Genomic DNA, 19602 nt, shown 5'->3' with positions numbered 1-19602 from the left:
ATATGAGTATGACTGTCTCCTTTTCCTGAGGGATCCATAGTCCAGAAGGGAAGATAAGCAAACTCATATTTGCAATGCACTGTGATAAATGAGACACACACAGGTCACAGCAGGATCCCATGGATGGGAGTGAGTCTTGGATTAGGAAAGGCTCTAGAGAAGAAGTCACCTCAACTGACGTAGGTACATAGGAGTTGGGCTAATGGACAGGGTGCTGGAATGAGCAGCATTTGCATAGATACCATACTATTTTGCATTTTAGGTAAATGAGAGGTGGATGATAAACTCATTAGGGAGGATAATCCAGGATATGGGTTATCTCATTGTTTTAGTTTGAGGAGGAGATATTATTGGTTGGCAAACTCTGGATGCCTTCATTTTGTAGGTTCCCTTATTTATTAGACCATGACTTGGTTGTTAGGGTGAATTGCTGGTGAATAGAAAAGTCTAACCTGTGGACTCATAGACAAGAAGGAGAATCCTTAGGTGAGGCTTTTGTTCTGAAGTGACTGGAGAAATAATACACACACACACACACACACACACACACACACACACACACCAAAACTACTAAGGGAGAAGAGGTTGACCCTGAACCCGAGAAAAGGAAAACAGAATTACAGAGAAAATATCTTTTCTCTAGAAGACTAGTGTTAGAGATCTTGGGCTGATGGCTTAAGCCAAATGGACGTGGTCACACTACAGACTTCAGTGAGATAGATGGGCATTGCTGGGATCTTGGTTATAGAAATGGTAAAAAAAAAAAAAAAACCAAGCATAGTTCCTGTCACCATGTGTGTATATTGATAGTATTTGGACCCTTTTTGGCTTATTAATTTACTGATCTATTTAGTAGTAATGGATTCCCATGGGATTGAAAACTTTTTAAACATAGAAAAGTTAAACAATGTAAACCTTCCCACCCCTAGCCCTCAGCCACCCTGTTCATGTTTACCCCATTCCTCCAGTGTGCTTATCCCACCCAGGGAACTATTTATTAGTTTACGTATCCTTCTAGAGTTTCTTTATATTAATAAAAACACAGATTCTTATTTCTTTCCCCTCCAAAACCCTTATTTCTTTCCCCTCCAAAACCCACCAATTCCAAAACCAGCATATTATATCTGTTGTTTTACAAATTGGTCTTCCCACCCTTCCCTTTACACATTGTATTTATTACTAAACAATGGAAATCTTCATAGAAGATCTTTCCAAAGAGTATGTACAGTTTTGTTTTTTAATTTGTATGGTTTCCTTTTGGATCATTTAGCCAGTTCTCTCTTGGTAGACATTTTAGTTCTAGTTTTTTATTATTGTAACAGTGTTGCAGTGAATTACCTTGTACATGTCATTTTGCCCATGAGCAAGTATATAATTATGGAATAAAAATTCAGATGTGATATTACTAATCAAGGACCATATATCTTTGTAATTTTGATAGATATTGCCAAAATGCCCTTATGTTTGGACCCAGACTCCCACTGATTATAAGGGATTATGAGAAATGTGTATTTCTCCCCACCAAGCTTTCTTGACATTTGTTTGGCATATAACTTTATATAAGTTTAAGGTGTACAGTGTGATGATTTGACATGTGTATATATTGCAGAATATTCACCACTATAATGCTAGTTATACACCTTTCACATAATTCACATAATTACCATTTGGTTGTTGTTATGGTGGATAATGTACATTTCTTCACAGCCTTGCCAGGAAAGTACCTTAAAACAGGGAGTTTTGCTAAACTGATAGATGGAAAATGGTGTCTCAGGGTAGTTTTGTTTTATTTCTCTTTCTCTACTTATTTGTAAGTAAGCTCTGTGCCCAACGTGGGACGCAAAGTTAGGATCCTGAAATCAAGAGTCATGGGCTCTACAGACTTAGCCAGCCAGATGCCCTTCAGTGTAGTTTTAATTTGCATTTTTAAAATGTTTATTTGTGTGTGTGTGTTTGAGAGAGAGAGAGAGAGAGAGAGAGAGTGAGAGAGAGAGAGAAAGTTATCAAGCACAAGCAGGAGAGGGGCAGAGAGAGAGGGGGGCAGGGAATCCAAAGCAGGCTGCTTGCTGACTGCAGAGTAGCCTGATGTGGGGCTTGAACTCATGAACAGTGACATCATGATCTGAGCCAAAGTCCAACATGTAACAGACTGAGCCACCCAGGTGCCCCTGATTTGCATTTTTATAATGAATGAGATTAAGAGTCTGTTCATATTAAGGCTTCTTTTTTAAGTTTATTTATTTTGAGAGAGAGAATGTTCATGCGTGCACATGGGGTAGAGGGGCGGAGAGAGAGAGAGAGAGAGAGAGAGAGAGAGAGAGAGAGACAGACAGACAGACCCAAGCAGGTTCCATGCTCAGCGCAGAGCCGGATGTGGGGCTCGAACTCATGAACCCATGAGATCATGACTTGAGCCAAAACCAAGAGTCAGACACTTAACCAACTGAGCCAGTCAGGCGCCCCTGCTATTAAGACTTAAAAAAAAATCTTTTTTCTGTGAGCTTTCCTTAACTATTTCATGATTTTATTTTATTTTTTTGTATTTTTTGTATTTATTTTTTACTTTATTTTTTTTCAGTTTTTGTTATTTATTTATTTTAATATATGAAATTTATTGTCAAATTGGTTTCCATACAACACCCAGTGCTCATCCCAAAATATGCCCTCTTCAATACCCATTACCCATCCTCCCATCCATCCCACCCCCCACCAGCCCTCAGTTTGTTCTCAGTTTTTTTTTTTTTTAATATATGAAATTTATTGTCAAATTGGTTTCCATACAACACCCAGTGCTCATCCCAAAAGGTGCCCTCCTCAATAGCCATCACTCACCCTCCCCTCCCTCCCACCCCCCATCAACCCTCAGTTTGTTCTCAGTTTTTAACCGTCTCTTATGCTTTGGCTCTCTCCCACTCTAACCTCTTTTTTTTTCCCCCCTTCCCCTCCCCCATGGGTTCTGTCAAGTTTCTCAGGATCCACATAAGAGTGAAAACATATGGTATCTGTCTTTCTCTGTATGGCTTATTTCACTTAGCATAACACTCTCCAGTTCCATTCATGTTGCTACAAAGGACCATATTTCATTCTTTCTCATTGCCATGTACTACTCCATTGTGTATATAAACCACAATTTCTTTATCCATTCATCAGTTGATGGACATTTAGGCTCTTTCCATAATTTGGCTATTGTTGAGAGTGCTGCTATAAACATTGGGGTACAAGTGCCCCTATGCATCAGTACTCCTGAATCTCTTGGGTAAATTCCTAGCAGTGCTACTGCTGGGTCATAGGGTAGGTCTATTTTTAATTTTTTGAGGAACCTCCACACTGTTTCCCAGAGTGGCTACACCAGTTTGCATTCCCACCAACAGTGCAAGAGGGTTCCCGTTTCTCCACATCCTCTCCAGCATCTATAGTCTCCTGATTTGTTCATTTTGGCCACTCTGACTGGCGTGAGGTGATATCTGAGTGTGGTTTTGATTTGTATTTCCCTGATGAGGAGCGACGTTGGGCATCTTTTCATGTGCCTGTTGGCCATCTGGATGTCTTCTTTAGAGAAGTGTCTATTCGTGTTTTCTGCCCATTTCTTCACTGGATTATTTGTTTTTCGGGTGTGGAGTTTGGTGAGCTCTTTATAGATTTTGGATACTAGCCCTTGTCCGATATGTCATTTGCAAATATCTTTTCCCATTCCGTTGGTTGCCTTTTAGTTTTGTTGATTGTTTCCTTTGCTCTGCAGAAGCTTTATCTTCATGAGGTCCCAATAATTCATTTTTGCTTTTACTTCCCTTGCCTTTGGGATGTGTGAAGTAAGAAATTGCTGTGGCTGAGGTCTGAGAGGTCTTTTCCTGCTTTCTCCTCTAGGGTTTTGATGGTTTCCTGTCTCACATTCAGGTCCTTTATCCATTTTGAGTTTATTTTTGTGAATGGTGTGAGAAAGTGGTCTAGTTTCAACCTTCTGCATGTTGCTGTCCGGTTCTCCCAGCACCATTTATTAAAGAGACTGTCTTTTTTCCATTGGATATTCTTTTCTGCTTTGTCAAAGATGAGTTGGCCATACTTTTGTGGGTCTAGTTCTGGGGTTTCTATTCTATTCCATTGGTCTTTGTGTCTGTTTTTGTGCCAATACCATGCTGTCTTGATGATTACAGCTTTGTAGTAAAGGCTAAAGTCTGGGATTGTGATGCCTCCTGCTTTGGTCTTTTTCTTCAAAATTACTTTGGCTATTCGGGGCCTTTTGTGGTTCCATACAAATTTTAGGATTGCTTGCTCTAGCTTTGAGAAGAATGCTGGTGCAATTTTGATTGGGATTGCATTGAATGTGTAGATAGCTTTGGGTAGTGTTGACATTTTAACAATATTTATTCTTCCAACCCATGAGCACGGAATGTTTTTCCATTTCTTTATATCTTCTTCAGTTTCCTTCATAAGCTTTCTATAGTTTCAGCATACAGATCTTTTACATCTTTGGTTAGATTTATTCCTAGGTATTTCATGCTTCTTGGTGCAATTGTGAATGGGATCAGTTTCTTTATTTGTCTTTCTGTTGCTTCATTATTAGTGTATAAGAATGCAACTGATTTCTGTACATTGATTTTATATCCTGCAACTTTGCTGAATTCATGTATCAGTTCTAGCAGACTTTTGGTGGAGTCTGTCCGATTTTCCGTCTATAATATCATGTCATCTGCAAAAAGTGAAAGCTTAACTTCATCTTTGCCAATTTTGATGCCTTTGATTTCCTTTTGTTGTCTGATTGCTGATGCTAGAACTTCCAACACTATGTTAAACAACAGTGGTGAGAGTGGACATCCCTGTCGTGTACCTGATCTCAGGGAAAAAGCTCTCAGTTTTTCCCCATTGAGGATGATGTTAGCTGTGGGCTTTTCGTAAATGGCTTTTATGATGTTTAAGTATGTTTGTATTTTTTTTTTTTAAACATTTATTTAGTTTTGAGAGACAGAGAGAGAATGTGTGTGTGGGACAGTGTGTGTGTGCCCACAGTGTGTGTGTGTGGACAGAGAAAAGGAAACACAAAATCTGAAGCAGGTTCCAGGCTCTGAGCAAGCTGTCAGCACAGAGCCTGAAGCGGGGCTTGAACCCATGAACCATGAGATCATGACCTGAGCCACCCAGGTGCCCCTCATGAAATTTTTTTTTTTTTTTTAAAGTAGGCTTCACAGCCAGCATGGAGTCCAAGGCAGCGTTTGAACTCATGACCCTTGAAATCAAGACGGGAGCTGAGATCAAGAGTCAGATGTTAACTGCCTGAGCCACTTAGGCACCCCTTTCATGGAGTTTTGAAGCAGAAATGACATTATCTTCATTTATACTTTTTTTTTTTTTCCTAGTTCAAGTATAACATGTACAACAATCCTAAGGGTATAGTGAGACAGATTTTTATAAGCTTCTGACACTCATTCTGAGGGTTTTGGTTATTATTATTGTTATTTTTTAAGTTTTCTTTATTTAAGTAATCTCTGCATCTACCGTGGGGCTTGAACTCATGACCCCGAGCTTAAGAGTGGCATGCTTTTTCGACTGAGGCAGCAAGGCACCCTGGTCTTGGTGATCTTTTACCAGAAGGTATCAACAGAGATTTCAGACCACAGCCAGGATATTTATTTTTCTTCAGATGGTCCTTACATGGTTTGTATACTAATATATTAAAGTTGTAATTGTCTCATTAGGCTGTCAGGAAAAAGACTCAAGTTCACATGAACTGACAATGACCTATAGATGAAACCTGCTGCCTGATAGTGCCTGTAATGTGTATTTTGATATCAGAGGAGTTACAAAGTGAAAAAAAACTTTACTTCATCTGAAAATGATGAAATGTGTTAGATGGTGGCAGATTGTTTTCCTAAGAGGTTATATTAATTTATACTGTCACTAGGAAAGTAAAATATTTTGGCTGTTCTGTATTTTCATAAGCAGTTGATACTGTCAGACCTTTTTGTCAGTCTGGCACATGTGAAATAGTGGTACACTGTGCTTTTTTTCTCCTTTTAACTTTTTCCAATGGAGTATAACACATAAAAGGCAAAAAAATCATTATGACTTATCACAAAGTAAAAACAGATCCTTGTGACCATCACCGAGAAGTATAGCATTGCCAGCAATCCAGAAACTCTCCAAACGCACACCGATCCTGTCACCATCCCCCACCAACCATAACTAGTGGTTACTTCTTTCCCAGAGGTAATTGCTGTTCTGACAGCTAACACCATAGATTAGTTCTGCTTGTTTTTGAACGTTGTATACCTGGAATCATGCAGTGGAGTGCCTTTGTGTCTGGTCTTCTTTTCAGCAATATGCTTATTACATTTATCCATGTTATCTGTAGCTAAGTGTAGCTTAATAATAAGATGGACAAAGCTATATATATTCTCATTCTTAGTATGTGTAAAACAGTAGTTCCTATTATTTGTGTGTGTTAGAGGCACACTTCTGTTTTTTATTGAGGGATTTGCAAATTATATTTGTTGCTGAAATATCTTTTTGTAATTCAGATATTCACATCTAAATTAATTAAAAAATATATGTAGGTCTGGTATTTGAATCTTTTTTCTGAATTATTTATTTTTATGGTATGTGATAGATTTCTGTGGTTCAGAAATAAAAAGTATAAAAAGGTAAAGTCTCCCACCTCTATTCCCAACTGTATGTGAGTAGTTCATATCCACCCCTAACATCTCACTCTGCCTAGGAAACTGGTATTACTACCTTCTTGTGTGATCTTTCGGCATGTCTTAATGAATATAGATTTTTTTAAAGTTTATTTATTTATTTTGAGAGACAGAGCAAGCAGGGGAGGGGCAAAGAGACAGGGAGAGAGAGAATCCCAAGCAGCTTTGTGCTGTCAGCATGGAGCTAAATGTGGGGTTCAAACTCATGAACCATGGTATCATGACCTGAACTGAAACCAAGAGTTGGATGCTTAACCGACTGAGCCACCCAGGTGCCCCTGAATATAGATTTTTATTTCTTTCTATTTTTATTCCTCTACCAAAAGCACATTATAGTAACTACCCTGTACTTTATTGTTAATTTTTTGCTTAACATCTTGCATATTTTTATTTATAAAAATTTTTAAGTTTATTTATTTTGAGAGAGAGAGTGAGTGGGAAAGGGGCAGAGAGAGAGGGAGAGAGAGACAATCCTAAGCAGGCTCTGCACTGTCAGCACAGAGCCTGACATGGGATTCAAACCCATGAACTGTGAGATTATGACAGCCAAAACCAAGAGTCAGATGTTTAACTTACTGAGCCACTCAGAAGCCTGGAACATCTTGCATATTTTTATATCAGTCCTTTTTTATAAAGCTCTCGAGTGTTCGTTTTCCTTGCAATATAGTGTTCCATTGTGAAAATATATTATAGTTTATTCATTCTCTTTTGGGTTTATAGTTTTTGGCTATTTTTAGAGGTGTTTTTTTTTTAATGTTTATTTTTGAGACACACACACACACACACACACACACACACACACACACACAGTGCAAGTGGGGAGGGGCAGAGAGAGGGAGACACAGAATCCAAAGCAGGCTCTGAGCTGTCAGCACAGACAGCTGATGTGGGGCTCAAACCCATGAACCCAGGCACCCCAGTTTTTGGCTATTTTGAATAATACTGTGAACATTCTAGTAAATATCTTTTGGTGAAATGTGTGCACATTTCTTTTTGATGTATGTCTAGGGTGGAACCCCCTGTCATAGGTATGTGAATTTCCATTGCTCCACATCCTCAGCCTCCAGCTTAGGTAGGCTTATTAGTTTCTTTAAATTTTACCTATTTTGGTGGGTTCACAGTATTATTTTATTGTGGTTTTAATTTTTATTCTCTAATGAGAATGTCCATTTTTTCCCTATGCTTATTGGCTATATTGTTTTTTTGAAAAACTTTATTTAAAAAATACCCAGAAAAAAAAATATATATAATCTCCATTTGTTAAACAGAAAGAAAGAAAAACAAACTCCTGTACTAGCAGTCTTAATCTGGTCCTTTCTTGGGTAGTAGGTATCAAAGAATTGACCGTTCTAATTGTGTTTTGTAAAACAAAAACAAAAGAAGGGGAAATTCACGTTCCTTTGATGTAGGGCTAGGACTTTGTGGTAGTATATGAGGAATACTCTGAATTCAGTAGGAAGAGGAGGAAGAGGAGAGAGATGAATGTATATCATGAAGTGATTTTGAATTTACATGGCTTTGCTTGCTTATTTGTGGGCGGAGACTGGAAGGTTGAAATCATTGTTAAGTAGTTTAGCTGGCTCCTAAATTATAATATAACTAGCATGATTGAAGCATAGTGTTGATTTTGTTTTTGTAGAAAAGTACTTACTAACATTTTTTAAGGGGCACCTGGGTGGGCTCAGTTGGTTGGGCATCCGGCTTTGGCTCAGGTCGTGATCTTGCGGTTCATGAGTTCAAGCCCCATGCCAGGCTCTGTGCTGACAGCTTGGGCCTAGAGCTTACTTTGGATTCTGTGTCTCCCTCTGTCTGCCCCTCCCCTGCTTGCCCTCTGTCTCTCGCTCTGTCTCAAAAATAAATAAACATTAAAATTTTTCTTTTATTTGTTATGAGAGAGAGAGTGAGCACACATGACCACGAATGGGGAGGGGCAGAGAGAGAAAGAGAGAATTCCAGGCACACTCTGCATGGACAGTGCAGAGCCCCACTTGGGGCTTGGACCCATGAACCATGAGATCATGACCTGAGCTGGAGTCATGAGTCAGCCACTTAGCTGACTGAGCCACCCAGGCACCCCAAAAAGTATTTTTACTTGAACAAGACTAGAGATAGAATGTGTATAGGGGTTTTGGTTTGGCCAAAACCAAAGAATGGCCACATAGGCCATTCTTAGTGCTTAGTAAGCTTTTGAAATCCACCCCTCCCACCTGTCTTTTTACAGTTTAAGGGATATTTATTGTTTGTCCAGAATTTTTCCCTTTCTTTTCATAATAAAGTTGTGAGAGTGAATCTTCATGTGTAAGGTTATTCATGTGTATCCCTTCATGTGTAAGGGATATTTATTGTTTGTCCAGAAACTTTCCCTTTCTTTTCATAATAAAGTTGTGAGAGTGAATCTTCATGTGTAAGGTTATTAATAACATTATTTTTACCTAAAGCTTATTACTAGGAATTTTAATAATACATTTTATTGAATTGTGTGTTTGAATAAATCAGAGTAATTTTGTTGACTGTTCAAGAAGAGTAAGCAGTATACTTACATTCATTATTAGCCTATATTGTGTCAAACTGGTTATTTAAAAATTTTTTTTTCTTAACGTTTATTCATTTTTGATAGAGACAGAGTACGAGTGGGGGTGGGGCAGAGAGAGAGGGAAGCACAGAGTCTGAAGCACACTCCAGGCTCTGAGCTGTCAGCACAGACCCCAACACAGGGCTTGAACCCATGATCATGACCTGAGCCAAAGTCGGATGCTTAACTTACTGAGCCACCCACGTGTCCCTCAAATTGTTTTCTTGTTTTGTTTTTTTTTTGGTGGCATTTGATACATATCTTTTTTCATATTTTCAAAAGACATCGTTTTTTAGAGCAGTTTTAGGTCACAGTAGAATTGAGTAGAAAGTACAGAGAGTTCTCATATATCCCTGTCCCCACATGCATAGCCTCCCTACCAACATCCTGCACTAGCAAATTGGTTTATTGTTTTTTTTTTTTGCAAATTGCTTTTTTTTTTTTTTTTACTTAATTGATCCCTTACTTTTGGAAAAGTAAGCAGCTTGATATATTTTGACATTATTCTAAAGTTTTATAACATTCTTCTCATTTAAAAAAGAATCTTATGGACCTTAATTACAAAAACAAAGAAACCAAGAGTAGAATTCAATTACTTGCTTCCTAACAATTTTATTTTGAAGATACAAAATGAAAAAGATTTTCAACCTGTATAGCAACAATTCTGCTGTCCTTTGATTCCTACTAATTTTATGAAACTTTAAGATTTTTCTCCCTTTTAAATATTTAAATGTAAAATATTCTAATCAGATGCATGGAATTTGTATTAAAATTTTTGACTTGATGTATTGCTGACAAGATGTAAATAGTTCCAAGCTTTGTGCTCTAATCCAGTTTGAGTGGGCTTGCCCAGAAGTAAATTAAATGATGTGATTAGGATGCTACTATCAGTAAAGGTCATAAAGTCCTTTAAGATTTTATTAGTGAAGAATGGGACATAATGGCTGAGAGTAGAGGGTTGTGAGCTCACTGGTCATTGGAAAGCACCCATGGTTTTGGACTCATGGGAAGGCAAAGCCATAAAACTTTGTGAAGACTATAGGATTTTCTCAATGAGACAGAAGCATCAACTTAAAAAAGATTGATAGTTGTAAACACATTAAAATTAATGTTCACCTAAAGACACCATAACGAAAAGGAAAAGATAAACTTAGAAAACAATTATTGCAAACTTGGAAGAAAATAGTTGTCATGTATATAATAGAAAATTAGTGTCCTAAACAGGGCTACTTCATGGGTATACAACCTGTTCAGTCACACAGGGCCTCACACTTATTTTAATACTAAACTATCACTGTTTTATAATTCATAATTTTTTAATAATGGCCCTGCTTTTTAATTTTGGAATGGGCCCTGCAAATTATGTAATTAATCCTGGTTCTGAATATATAAAGCCTACTAACTAATAAGAAAAAGACAACCCAATAAAAATGGCCAAAAACTGTGAACAAAGGAATGCAGAAAGGAACATAGATACTTAGTAAACATTTGAAGGGTGCCTGGGTGACTCAGTCAAACATCTGACTCTTGATTTCAGCTTAGGTCATGCATGATCTCATGTCTTCATGTGTTCGAGCCCCACTTCGGGCACTGTGCTGACAGCACAGAGCCTGCTTGGGAATCTTTCTCCTCTCTCTGCCTCTCCCCTCCTCATGCTGTCTGTCTCTCTCTCAAAGATAAAACAAAACAAAACAAAAAAAACATTAAAACTTGTGAAAAGGTCTTACATCTCATCAAGTAATACAAACAAATCACAGTAAGGTTGTATATGTTCTGTACTGCCACCAATTAAGAAATCTCACTTTACCAGGTATTGGCAAGGATTGTGTCATCAATTTACATGCTGCTGGTGAGTTGGTAGAGTGAGTTGGAAGACAACTTGGTGTTTTGGTAAAGTTGGGAATTTGCATATCCTTTAACCCATCAATTCTACTTCTAGGTTTGAAGCATACCCTAAAGAAATTCTTGTTCATTTGCCGCTGGAGACCTGTGTAATAATGTTAATAAGAGCAAAAAAACTGCAAACCATTTAAATGCCTGAAAACAGAATGGATAAATATACTATAGCTATTTATGTAGTGGAATACTATAGAGCAATTAAAAAGTAACATGGATAAAGCTTAGAAAAATATTTGAGTGACAAAATTCAAGTCCCTGAAAATTCCATACAGTATATGAATTTATCAAGCTGAAAAAGGGAGCCAGGGACACAAACCTAAACAAAACATTGTTTAGGGATATATACATATGGGACAAAGTTATTTTTTAAAGCGTGATGGAATAATTATTCAAGATAAAGGTGGGGATGAGAGGAGTATGTACATAGATGTGATGTTATTGCTCCTCTGTGGGATGGTGATTTACGGTGTTCATCTTATGTTTGCTTGCATGCATCTTTCCATATATTTTGTGTATGTCAGATATTAAAGGAGAAAAGGGGAGAAATGAAATAAGCTATAGTTGGCAGCTTATGGTGTAGACAGAGGGATAGGTTGAGAAGTAGAAAGAAAATTAGCATGTTACAGAAATAAGGTTTCAAGAAAGAGGTGACCTAAATGAGAAAACTTAGATACTTGTATAGGATGTCCACTTAAGTCCCTTCTGTCTCTAATAGGATTTCATGTGTTTTTTATATTTTTCTCATATTTAAAAATACAGATTATAAGCAATCAAATGTCATATAAAATTTATTTTATTTTTCTAAGTTTATCCATTTTATTTTGAGAGAGAGAGAGAGCATGCGTGCAGGCATGTGTAAGTGGGGGAGGAACAGAGAGAGAAAGAGAGAGAGAAAGAGAGAGGCGGGGGGAGAGAATCCCAAGCAGTCTTTGCACTGTCAGCACAAAGCCCATCTCAGGGCTCGAGCCCATGAACCTGGGGATCATAACCAGAGCTGAGCCACCCTGGCTCCCCTATTTTATCAATTCATTTTATTTTTTCATTTAAAAAAATGAATGAATTAATTTTTTTTAAATGTTTCTTTATTTTTGAGAGAGAGAAAGTGCGAGCAGGGCAGGGGCAGAGAGAGAGGGGGACAGAGGATCTGAAGCAGGCTATGTGCTGACAGCAGAAAGCCCGACTTGGGGCCCGAACCCATAAGCCAGGAGATCGTAACCTGAGCTGAAGTTGGACGCTTAACCAACTGAGCCACCCAGGTGCCCCATCTTCACTTTCTTTTTTTTTAAGTGGGCGGATTTCTTTTTTTTTTTTTAATGTTTATTTATTTATTAATTATTTTTTTAATGTTTGTTTTTGAGAGAGAGGGACAGCATGTGCAGGGAAAGGGCAGAGAGACAGAGAGAATCCCGAGCAGGCTCTGCACTAACAGCGCAGTTTGGGGTTACATCTCACAAACTGTGGAGTTAAGACCTGAGCCTAAGTCAGGAGTCAGACACTTAACTGACTGAGCCACCCAGGTGCCCCCAGATTTATTTTATTTTTAATTTAGCTAATTTAGGTGTTAATACCTTTTTTCTTCCCCCTTTTTTTGTAGCATATCGTCTAATTTGAAAGTCTTCCATGAAAACTTCACTTTAAAAAAATAAGTAATGCCATCATCTGTTATCCTAAACGACTGAAATGGGGGCTGTCAATTTGAGGTAAGTGTCTAAATTTGTATCTTTACTTACATTAGTTTTCCAAAAGTTAAATATAGAAGGAAAATATGAATATTGTTTAGATTCTAAATCTTTTAGTTAATCTCTGTATTGGGGGGGTGGGTAGAAATCCTAGACTTTGTGCTTTTTTTTCCCCCTAGTCTTTCTTTTAAAATAGTCTGATATTTAGGATTATGTTTACCCCATAGTTAATGGAGCTTCATGAAGGAGACAGGTGGGATCAGTGTTGTTGAAAGCTTTTCTAGAGAGGCTCATTGAAAACTGAAGTTTTGGGGCGCCTAGGTGGCGCAGTCGGTTAAGCGTCCGACTTCAGCCAGGTGACGATCTCGCGGTCCGGGAGTTCGAGCCCCGCGTCGGGCTCTGGGCTGATGGCTCAGAGCCTGGAGCCTGTTTCCGATTCTGCGTCTCCCTCTCTCTCTGCCCCTCCCCCGTTCATGCTCTGTCTCTCTCTGTCCCCAAAATAAATAAAATTGAAAAAAAAAAAAATTTAAAAGAAAACTGAAGTTTTTTTGGAGTTGGCATTTAGGTAACACTGCTGGACAGTAGGGACCATTTCAGGACAGTGTTTGTGGCTGCAAATAAGCTTGCAGTAGAATAAAGAGTGAAGAGGAGGCGATGAAATGAATATTTCAGCTCTAACTCATTTATTAAGTCAACACGTAGTGTGTATTTAGGATGTGGTGGTCATTTTCCTAAGTACTGGAATTATAGTTAGTGTGACCATATATTCTGATGTAAGCCTCTTGTAGATCAATTAATACCTGTATTTTTTATCTCCATGACTTATTTATTTATTTGAGAGAGAAAGAGAACATGCGAGTGGGGGGAGGGGGCAGAAGGAGAGAGAGGAAGAATCTTAAGCAGGCTCTACACTCAACATGGAGGCTGAAGCAGGGCTTAGTCCCACGACCCTGGGATCATGACCTGAGCTGAAATCAAGTTGGATGCTCTGGGATCCTGTGTGGCTCGGTCAGTTAAGCATCCAACTTTGGTTCAGGTCATGATCTCGCAGTTCATGAGTTCCAGCCCCACATTGGGCTCTCTGCTGTCAGTGTGGAGCCTGCTTTGGATCATCTGTCTCCCTCTCTTTCTGCCCCTCCCCTGCTCTCTCTGTCTCTCAAAAATAAAATAAACATTTTAAAAAAAGGGGCGCCTGGGTGGCTCAGTCAGTTAATCATTCGACTCTTGGTTTTGGCTCAGGTCATGGTCTCACGGTTTGTGGGTTCGAACTCTGCATTGGGCTCTGCTCTGGCATTTTGGAGCCTGCTGGGGATTCTCTCTCCCTTTCTCTCTACCTCTCCCCCTTGCATGAGCACGTGCACTTGGAATGTGTCCGCGCTCTCTCTCCCTCTCTCAAAATGAATAAACATTAAAAGAAAGAGAAGGTTTAATGTTTATTTATTTATTTTGAGAGAGGGAGAGAAAATCCCAACCAGGCTCCGCACTGTCAGCGCAGTCATGTCCTGAACTGAAATCAAGAGTTAGATGCTTAACAGACTGAGCTAGACAGGTGCCCCGAGAGATTTGTATTCTAGTTAAATTTTAATGAGAGAGCCTCACAGGAATTAAAATTTTGGAGGCTTAAAAAGAATGTGTTAGGGGCACCTGGGTGGCTCAGTCAGTTAAGCGACCGACTTCAGCTCAGGTCCTGATCTCGCGGTTTGTGAATTCAAGCCCCGCGTCGGGCTCTGTGCTGACAGCTCAGAGCCTGGAGCCTGTTTCAGATTCTGTGTCTCTCTCTCTGCGCCTCCCCCCCCCCCCCCCCTCTCTCTGACTCTCTCTCTCTCTCTGTCTCTCTGTCTCTCTCAAAAATAAACAAAGAAACAAACAACAAAAAAGAATGTGTTGCCAGAAACTTATGGTTACTGTGTCTGTATAACTTGCTTACGATAACAAATGTACTAAGTACTTTTGCTTGGCTCAGGAGAAAGCTATGTGTTTTGATTAGTAGGCAAGAATAACTGTGATTTCCCAGGATAGGACAAGATGATTAAATGAGCTAGAATGATTTTTTTATTTAATGTTTATTTATTTATTTTTTTTTTGAGAGAGAGGGAGAGACAGCACAAACAGAGATAGGGACACAGAGAGAGGGGTACAGAGGATTTGAAGCAGGCTCTGTGCTGAGAGCAGAGAACCTGATGCAGGGCTCCAACTCACGAACTGTGAGGCCATGACCTGAGCCAAAGTCAGACGCTTAACTCACTGATCCATCCAGGCGCCCCTAGAATGATTTTTACCCCCCAAAGAGTATACTTGTTAACCTTTGAGATTGGAAATTTTGTAAGGATGTAGAGAAGTTTTCATCTTGCTGTTGACTAACACATTGTCTGTGTAACAGTTCAGAAAAGATATTCTGTGTTCAGATGCATAAATAGACCAATAAGAATTATTAAGGGCAAAAAATATCGAAGGGATTATAGCTCCTGCAGAGGTTTTTGAAACTTTGCACCTTGATTGTAACTGTCATTAAGATTTGAAATTTTTTTAAATATTTAATTTATTGTCTAATTGGTTTCCATACAACACCCAGTGCTCATCCCAACAGGTGCCCTCCTCAGTGCCCATCACCCACTTTCCCCTCCCTCCCACCTTGCCCCCCCCCCCCCCCCCATCAACTCTCAGTTTATTCTCAGTCTTTAAGAGTCTCTTATGGTTTGACTCTCTCCCTCTCTAACTTTTTTTTTTCCTTCCCCTCCCCATGGTCTTCTGTTTAGTTTCTCAGGATCCACATAAGAGTGAAAACATATGGTATCTTTCTCTGTATGACTTATTTCACTTAGCATAACACACTCCAGTTCCATCCATGTTGCTAAGATTTGAAAATTTTGAAATAGATCATATTCATTGTCTTCACTATTATAATTATGCCTTTTGTTGGTAAATGACATGTTTTAATTTCAAAAAGCTTACTTTAGAAGCTTCTTACCATGTTACATGAACACTGAATAAACTGAGTGTTTTAAACTTGTGTTCTGGTCTTTACTAGGTCCCCTTCTCCAGTTCTTGTCTTTGCCTCAGGGTTCTTTTTCTTCTATGTGTATTGAGTGTTTACGCAGTTAGAAAAAATGTTCATAAAGATCATATTGTTGAGTGCCTACTGTTTCTGGTCCTTTGATAACATGGTTTTTGCTTTTACTCAGAGAATAACTGTGGTCAGATTGTCATATAGTCTACCATAGACAGTAAGGATATTGTGAAGGAAATTCTGGCTATCTGTGTAGCATGACCTTTCAAAACTGTTTTCTTTGCTGCAAGCATCTCACTTAGCCTTTTGACTGCCACATGACAGAGGAAGTAGTATATAAGGGCAGAATAAATGGCTGCCTTGTTGATCTCAATACAGTTTTCCAATATAAGAGCATGCTAAATAGTCACATATGTTATTAAATAACATTGTTTCATTTATGTGGAAGATTAACAAGTCTTATGCATAATACATAGGGTACATTTTAAGTATAATTTTGTAAAAATTTGTAAGTTAAAGTTGAAATAGAAAATAAATTTATGTTACTTTTAAAAAGAATGTTACTTTGGGGTACATAGGTGGTGGCTCAGTTGGTTAAGCATCCAACTTCGGCTCAGGTCATGATCTCATGATTTGTGAGTTTGAGCCCCACGTCAGGCTCTGTGCTGACAGCTTAGAGCCCAGAACCTGCTTCCAATTCTGTGCCTCCCTCTCTTTATCTGTCTCTCCCTGCTTACATGCTTGCGCGCTCTCTCTCTCTCAAAAATAAATAAACATAAAAACATTAAAAAAAAGGGTTTTAATTTTTTATTCAAAGTTTTAAGAATTATTAATGATTTGAAATCATTATATACAGCCCATGATGAAAAATTCACTATTTTAGTGGGCAGATATTTATTTTTAAACTTAAAAAAAATTTTTTTTAATGTTTATTTTGGGAGAGAGAGTACAAGCAGGGGAGGGGCAGAGAGAGACAGACACAGAATCCAAAGCAGGCTCCAGGCTCTGAACCGGTAGCATAGAGCCCAATGTAGGGCTTGAACTCAGGAACTGTGAGATCATGATCTGAGCCGAAGTCAGTTGCTTAACTGACTGAGCCACTCTAGCGCCCCAGTGGGCAGATATTTTTAAAGCAACTTTGGAGGTACCTTTCTGCTGTTCTTGAGTAGTCAGGAGAGTCTTCTTTAAAACTGTGAAGCGGCTGGGGCACCTGGGTGGTTCAGTTGGTTAAGCATGCAACTTTGGCTCAGGTCATGATCTCATGATTCATCGGTTTGAGCCCTGCATCAGGTGCTCTGCTGTCAGCACAGAGCCCGCTTCAGATGCTGTCTCTCTCTCTGCCTCTCATTCATTCCCTCTCAAAAATAAACATTAAAAAAGAAAAAACTGTAATGGGGCTATAAAATTGTTGAATTACTATGTTGAATATCTGAAACTAATATAACATTGTATGTCAACTATGTTTCTTTTTTATTTCAAGTTTTTTTTTTAGTGTTTGTTTATTTTTGAGAGAACGAGAGAGAGAAACATGAGCGGGAAGGGGCAGAGAGAGAGGGAGACACAGAATCTGAAGCAGGCTTTAGGCTCTGAGGTGTCAGCATAGAGCCTGATGCGGGGCTCGAACTCACAAACCACAAGATCATGACCTTAGCCGAAGTCAGACGCTTAACTGACTGAGCCACCCAGGCGCTCCAGTGTCAACTCATTTCAATTTAAAACAAAAGAAGGGGCTCCTGGGTGGCTCAGTCGGTTAAGCTTCCGACTTCAGTTCAGGTCATGACCTCATGGTTTGTGGGTTCAAGTCCAGCAGCAGGCTCTGTGCTGATAGCTCAGTCTGGAACCTGCTCTGGATTCTGTGTCTCCCTCTCTCTCTGCGTCTCCCCTGCTCAGGCTCTGTCTCTGTCTCTCTGTCTCTCTCAAAAATAAATAAACATTAAAACAAAACAGAATGCTGTGAAAGGGCCTAGGTGACGTGAATAAGCACCAGCCTGATTTTAAACTTTAATTTTATTTTCAGCTAGTAGCTGAGCTTTATAATGTTTGTATTTATTTATTCATCATTGAGCAGATAGTTACTGATGTCTTGTATCAGGCACTGTACAGAACCTGAAAGATAAAAGATCCTGTCCCTTTTGTAAGGAACTCACTATCTAGATATTAACAAGGGTAATAGGAATAAACTTTAGCAGGATCAAAACTCCTTGCCCTAGCTGCTAATTTCAGTTCCCTCCCAGAATCTAGACAAAGGTTATAAGGGGAAGCAGTAAGGACATGAGGATGGTCAGGATTCTTTGGTTGGAGCAGTGCTGGCGGACAGGCAACTGCAGGTGAGAGGAAAAATGTGGAACTTGACATGAAGGTCACAGAGCAGAATGGGAAATGGGTTCCCATCAAATGGACTCTTCATGCCTGGTGCTGCCTAGGAGGTTTACGTATGTTATTGCTCTTAATCCATTAAAAAAAAAAAGTGTGAAATTTAGCATATATACAGAAGAGCACATAAAACCTTAAGTTAAAATTTAAAGAACAATAGAAAAATAAAACCTCTGCATGATAGGCAGGCCAGTTCTGTGTGCGTTAGTTACTTTATTGTTTTTTTTCTTCCTCTCCCTAAACTACTCTTAGCTGAATTTTTTGTTGCTTCCTTGTTTTTCTCTGTGGCTGTACCATCTACATTTATATCTCTGACCAATACTTTGTATTTATACTTGAGTAAATGAAATCATATTGTGCATATTCTTTTTTTTCCTAACATTGTTTACAGGGTCCATTCATAGTTATGTGTATAGCTATATTTTCTTAATTTTCCATTTTGTTAAAATATTCAGTACAACTTACTGATCCATTCTATTAATGTACATTTAGGTTGTGTCTAGTTTTCAGATAGTATGAAAAATTTGACATTTAACATTCAGGTACACGTGACATCATAGATTAAGAGTTTTTTCAAGGCTGTATACCTAGTAATGGAATTTTTGGTGCCAGACTCTTTGGAAGAGGTTGATTCAATTTATTCTCCCACCAGCAGTGATCTGTGAAATGGTATCTCCTTGTGGTTTTGTTTTTTTTAAATTGAAATGACTTTTTTTTAAGTTTATTTTTGAGAGAGAGAGAGAGAGATCACACATGCACAAGCAGAGGAAGTGGCAGAGAGAGAGGAGAAAGAATCCCAAGCAGGCTCTGTGCTCTCAGCCAGAGCCCCACATGGGGCTTTGATATCACAAACTGTGAGATCATGACCTGAGCCAAAATCCGGAGTCAGAGGGCTAACTAACTGAGCCACCCAGGCGCCCCCCCTTGTGATTTTAATTTATGTTGCCTTGGTGACTAATGAGGTTGAATATTTTTCCACCATGTATTTATGGATTTTTCTGGCTGCTGTGAAATTTGTATTTAATTATTTTGCCCATTTTTCTATGATTTTTGATTTATATAATTTTTGTATATTTATTTTCACACTAAATTTTATAAAAATTGTTTATTTGATCATTTAAAAATTTTAATTCCAGTATAATTTTTATATAATGTTATACTAGTTTCAAGTGTACAATATAGTGATTGAACAGTTCTGTACAATACCTAGTGATCATTATAGTAAATATACTATTAATGCCCTTCACCTGTTTTATCCACATCGCACCCACCTATTTTTTTACAGTTTATTTTGAGAAAGAGCGAGAGACAGCTCAAGAATGGGAGGGTCAGAGAAAGAGGGGGAGAGAGAGAATCCTAAGCAGGCTCTGCACTGCCAGCCTG

At 38.7% G+C, this 19602-nt stretch overlaps 1 protein-coding gene across 3 annotated transcripts in view; it reads left to right on the top strand.

Moving 5' to 3' along the window:
• Positions 1 to 19602, top strand: part of PIK3CB (phosphatidylinositol-4,5-bisphosphate 3-kinase catalytic subunit beta) — a 186342-nt gene that overhangs the window by 33675 nt on the left and 133065 nt on the right. For all 3 annotated transcript variants that reach the window (XM_047874706.1, XM_047874708.1, XM_047874707.1), the window contains one exon: positions 12755 to 12860. The gene's annotated coding sequence lies outside the window, so the exon portion shown is untranslated. The remainder of the gene's footprint in view (positions 1 to 12754; positions 12861 to 19602) is intronic.

The sequence above is a fragment of the Prionailurus viverrinus genome, chromosome C2 (assembly GCF_022837055.1).
Source record: "Prionailurus viverrinus isolate Anna chromosome C2, UM_Priviv_1.0, whole genome shotgun sequence".
NCBI lineage: Eukaryota > Metazoa > Chordata > Mammalia > Carnivora > Felidae > Prionailurus > Prionailurus viverrinus.
Note: the sequence above shows the minus strand (reverse complement) of the source record. Positions and strands in the feature narration are given on the sequence as shown.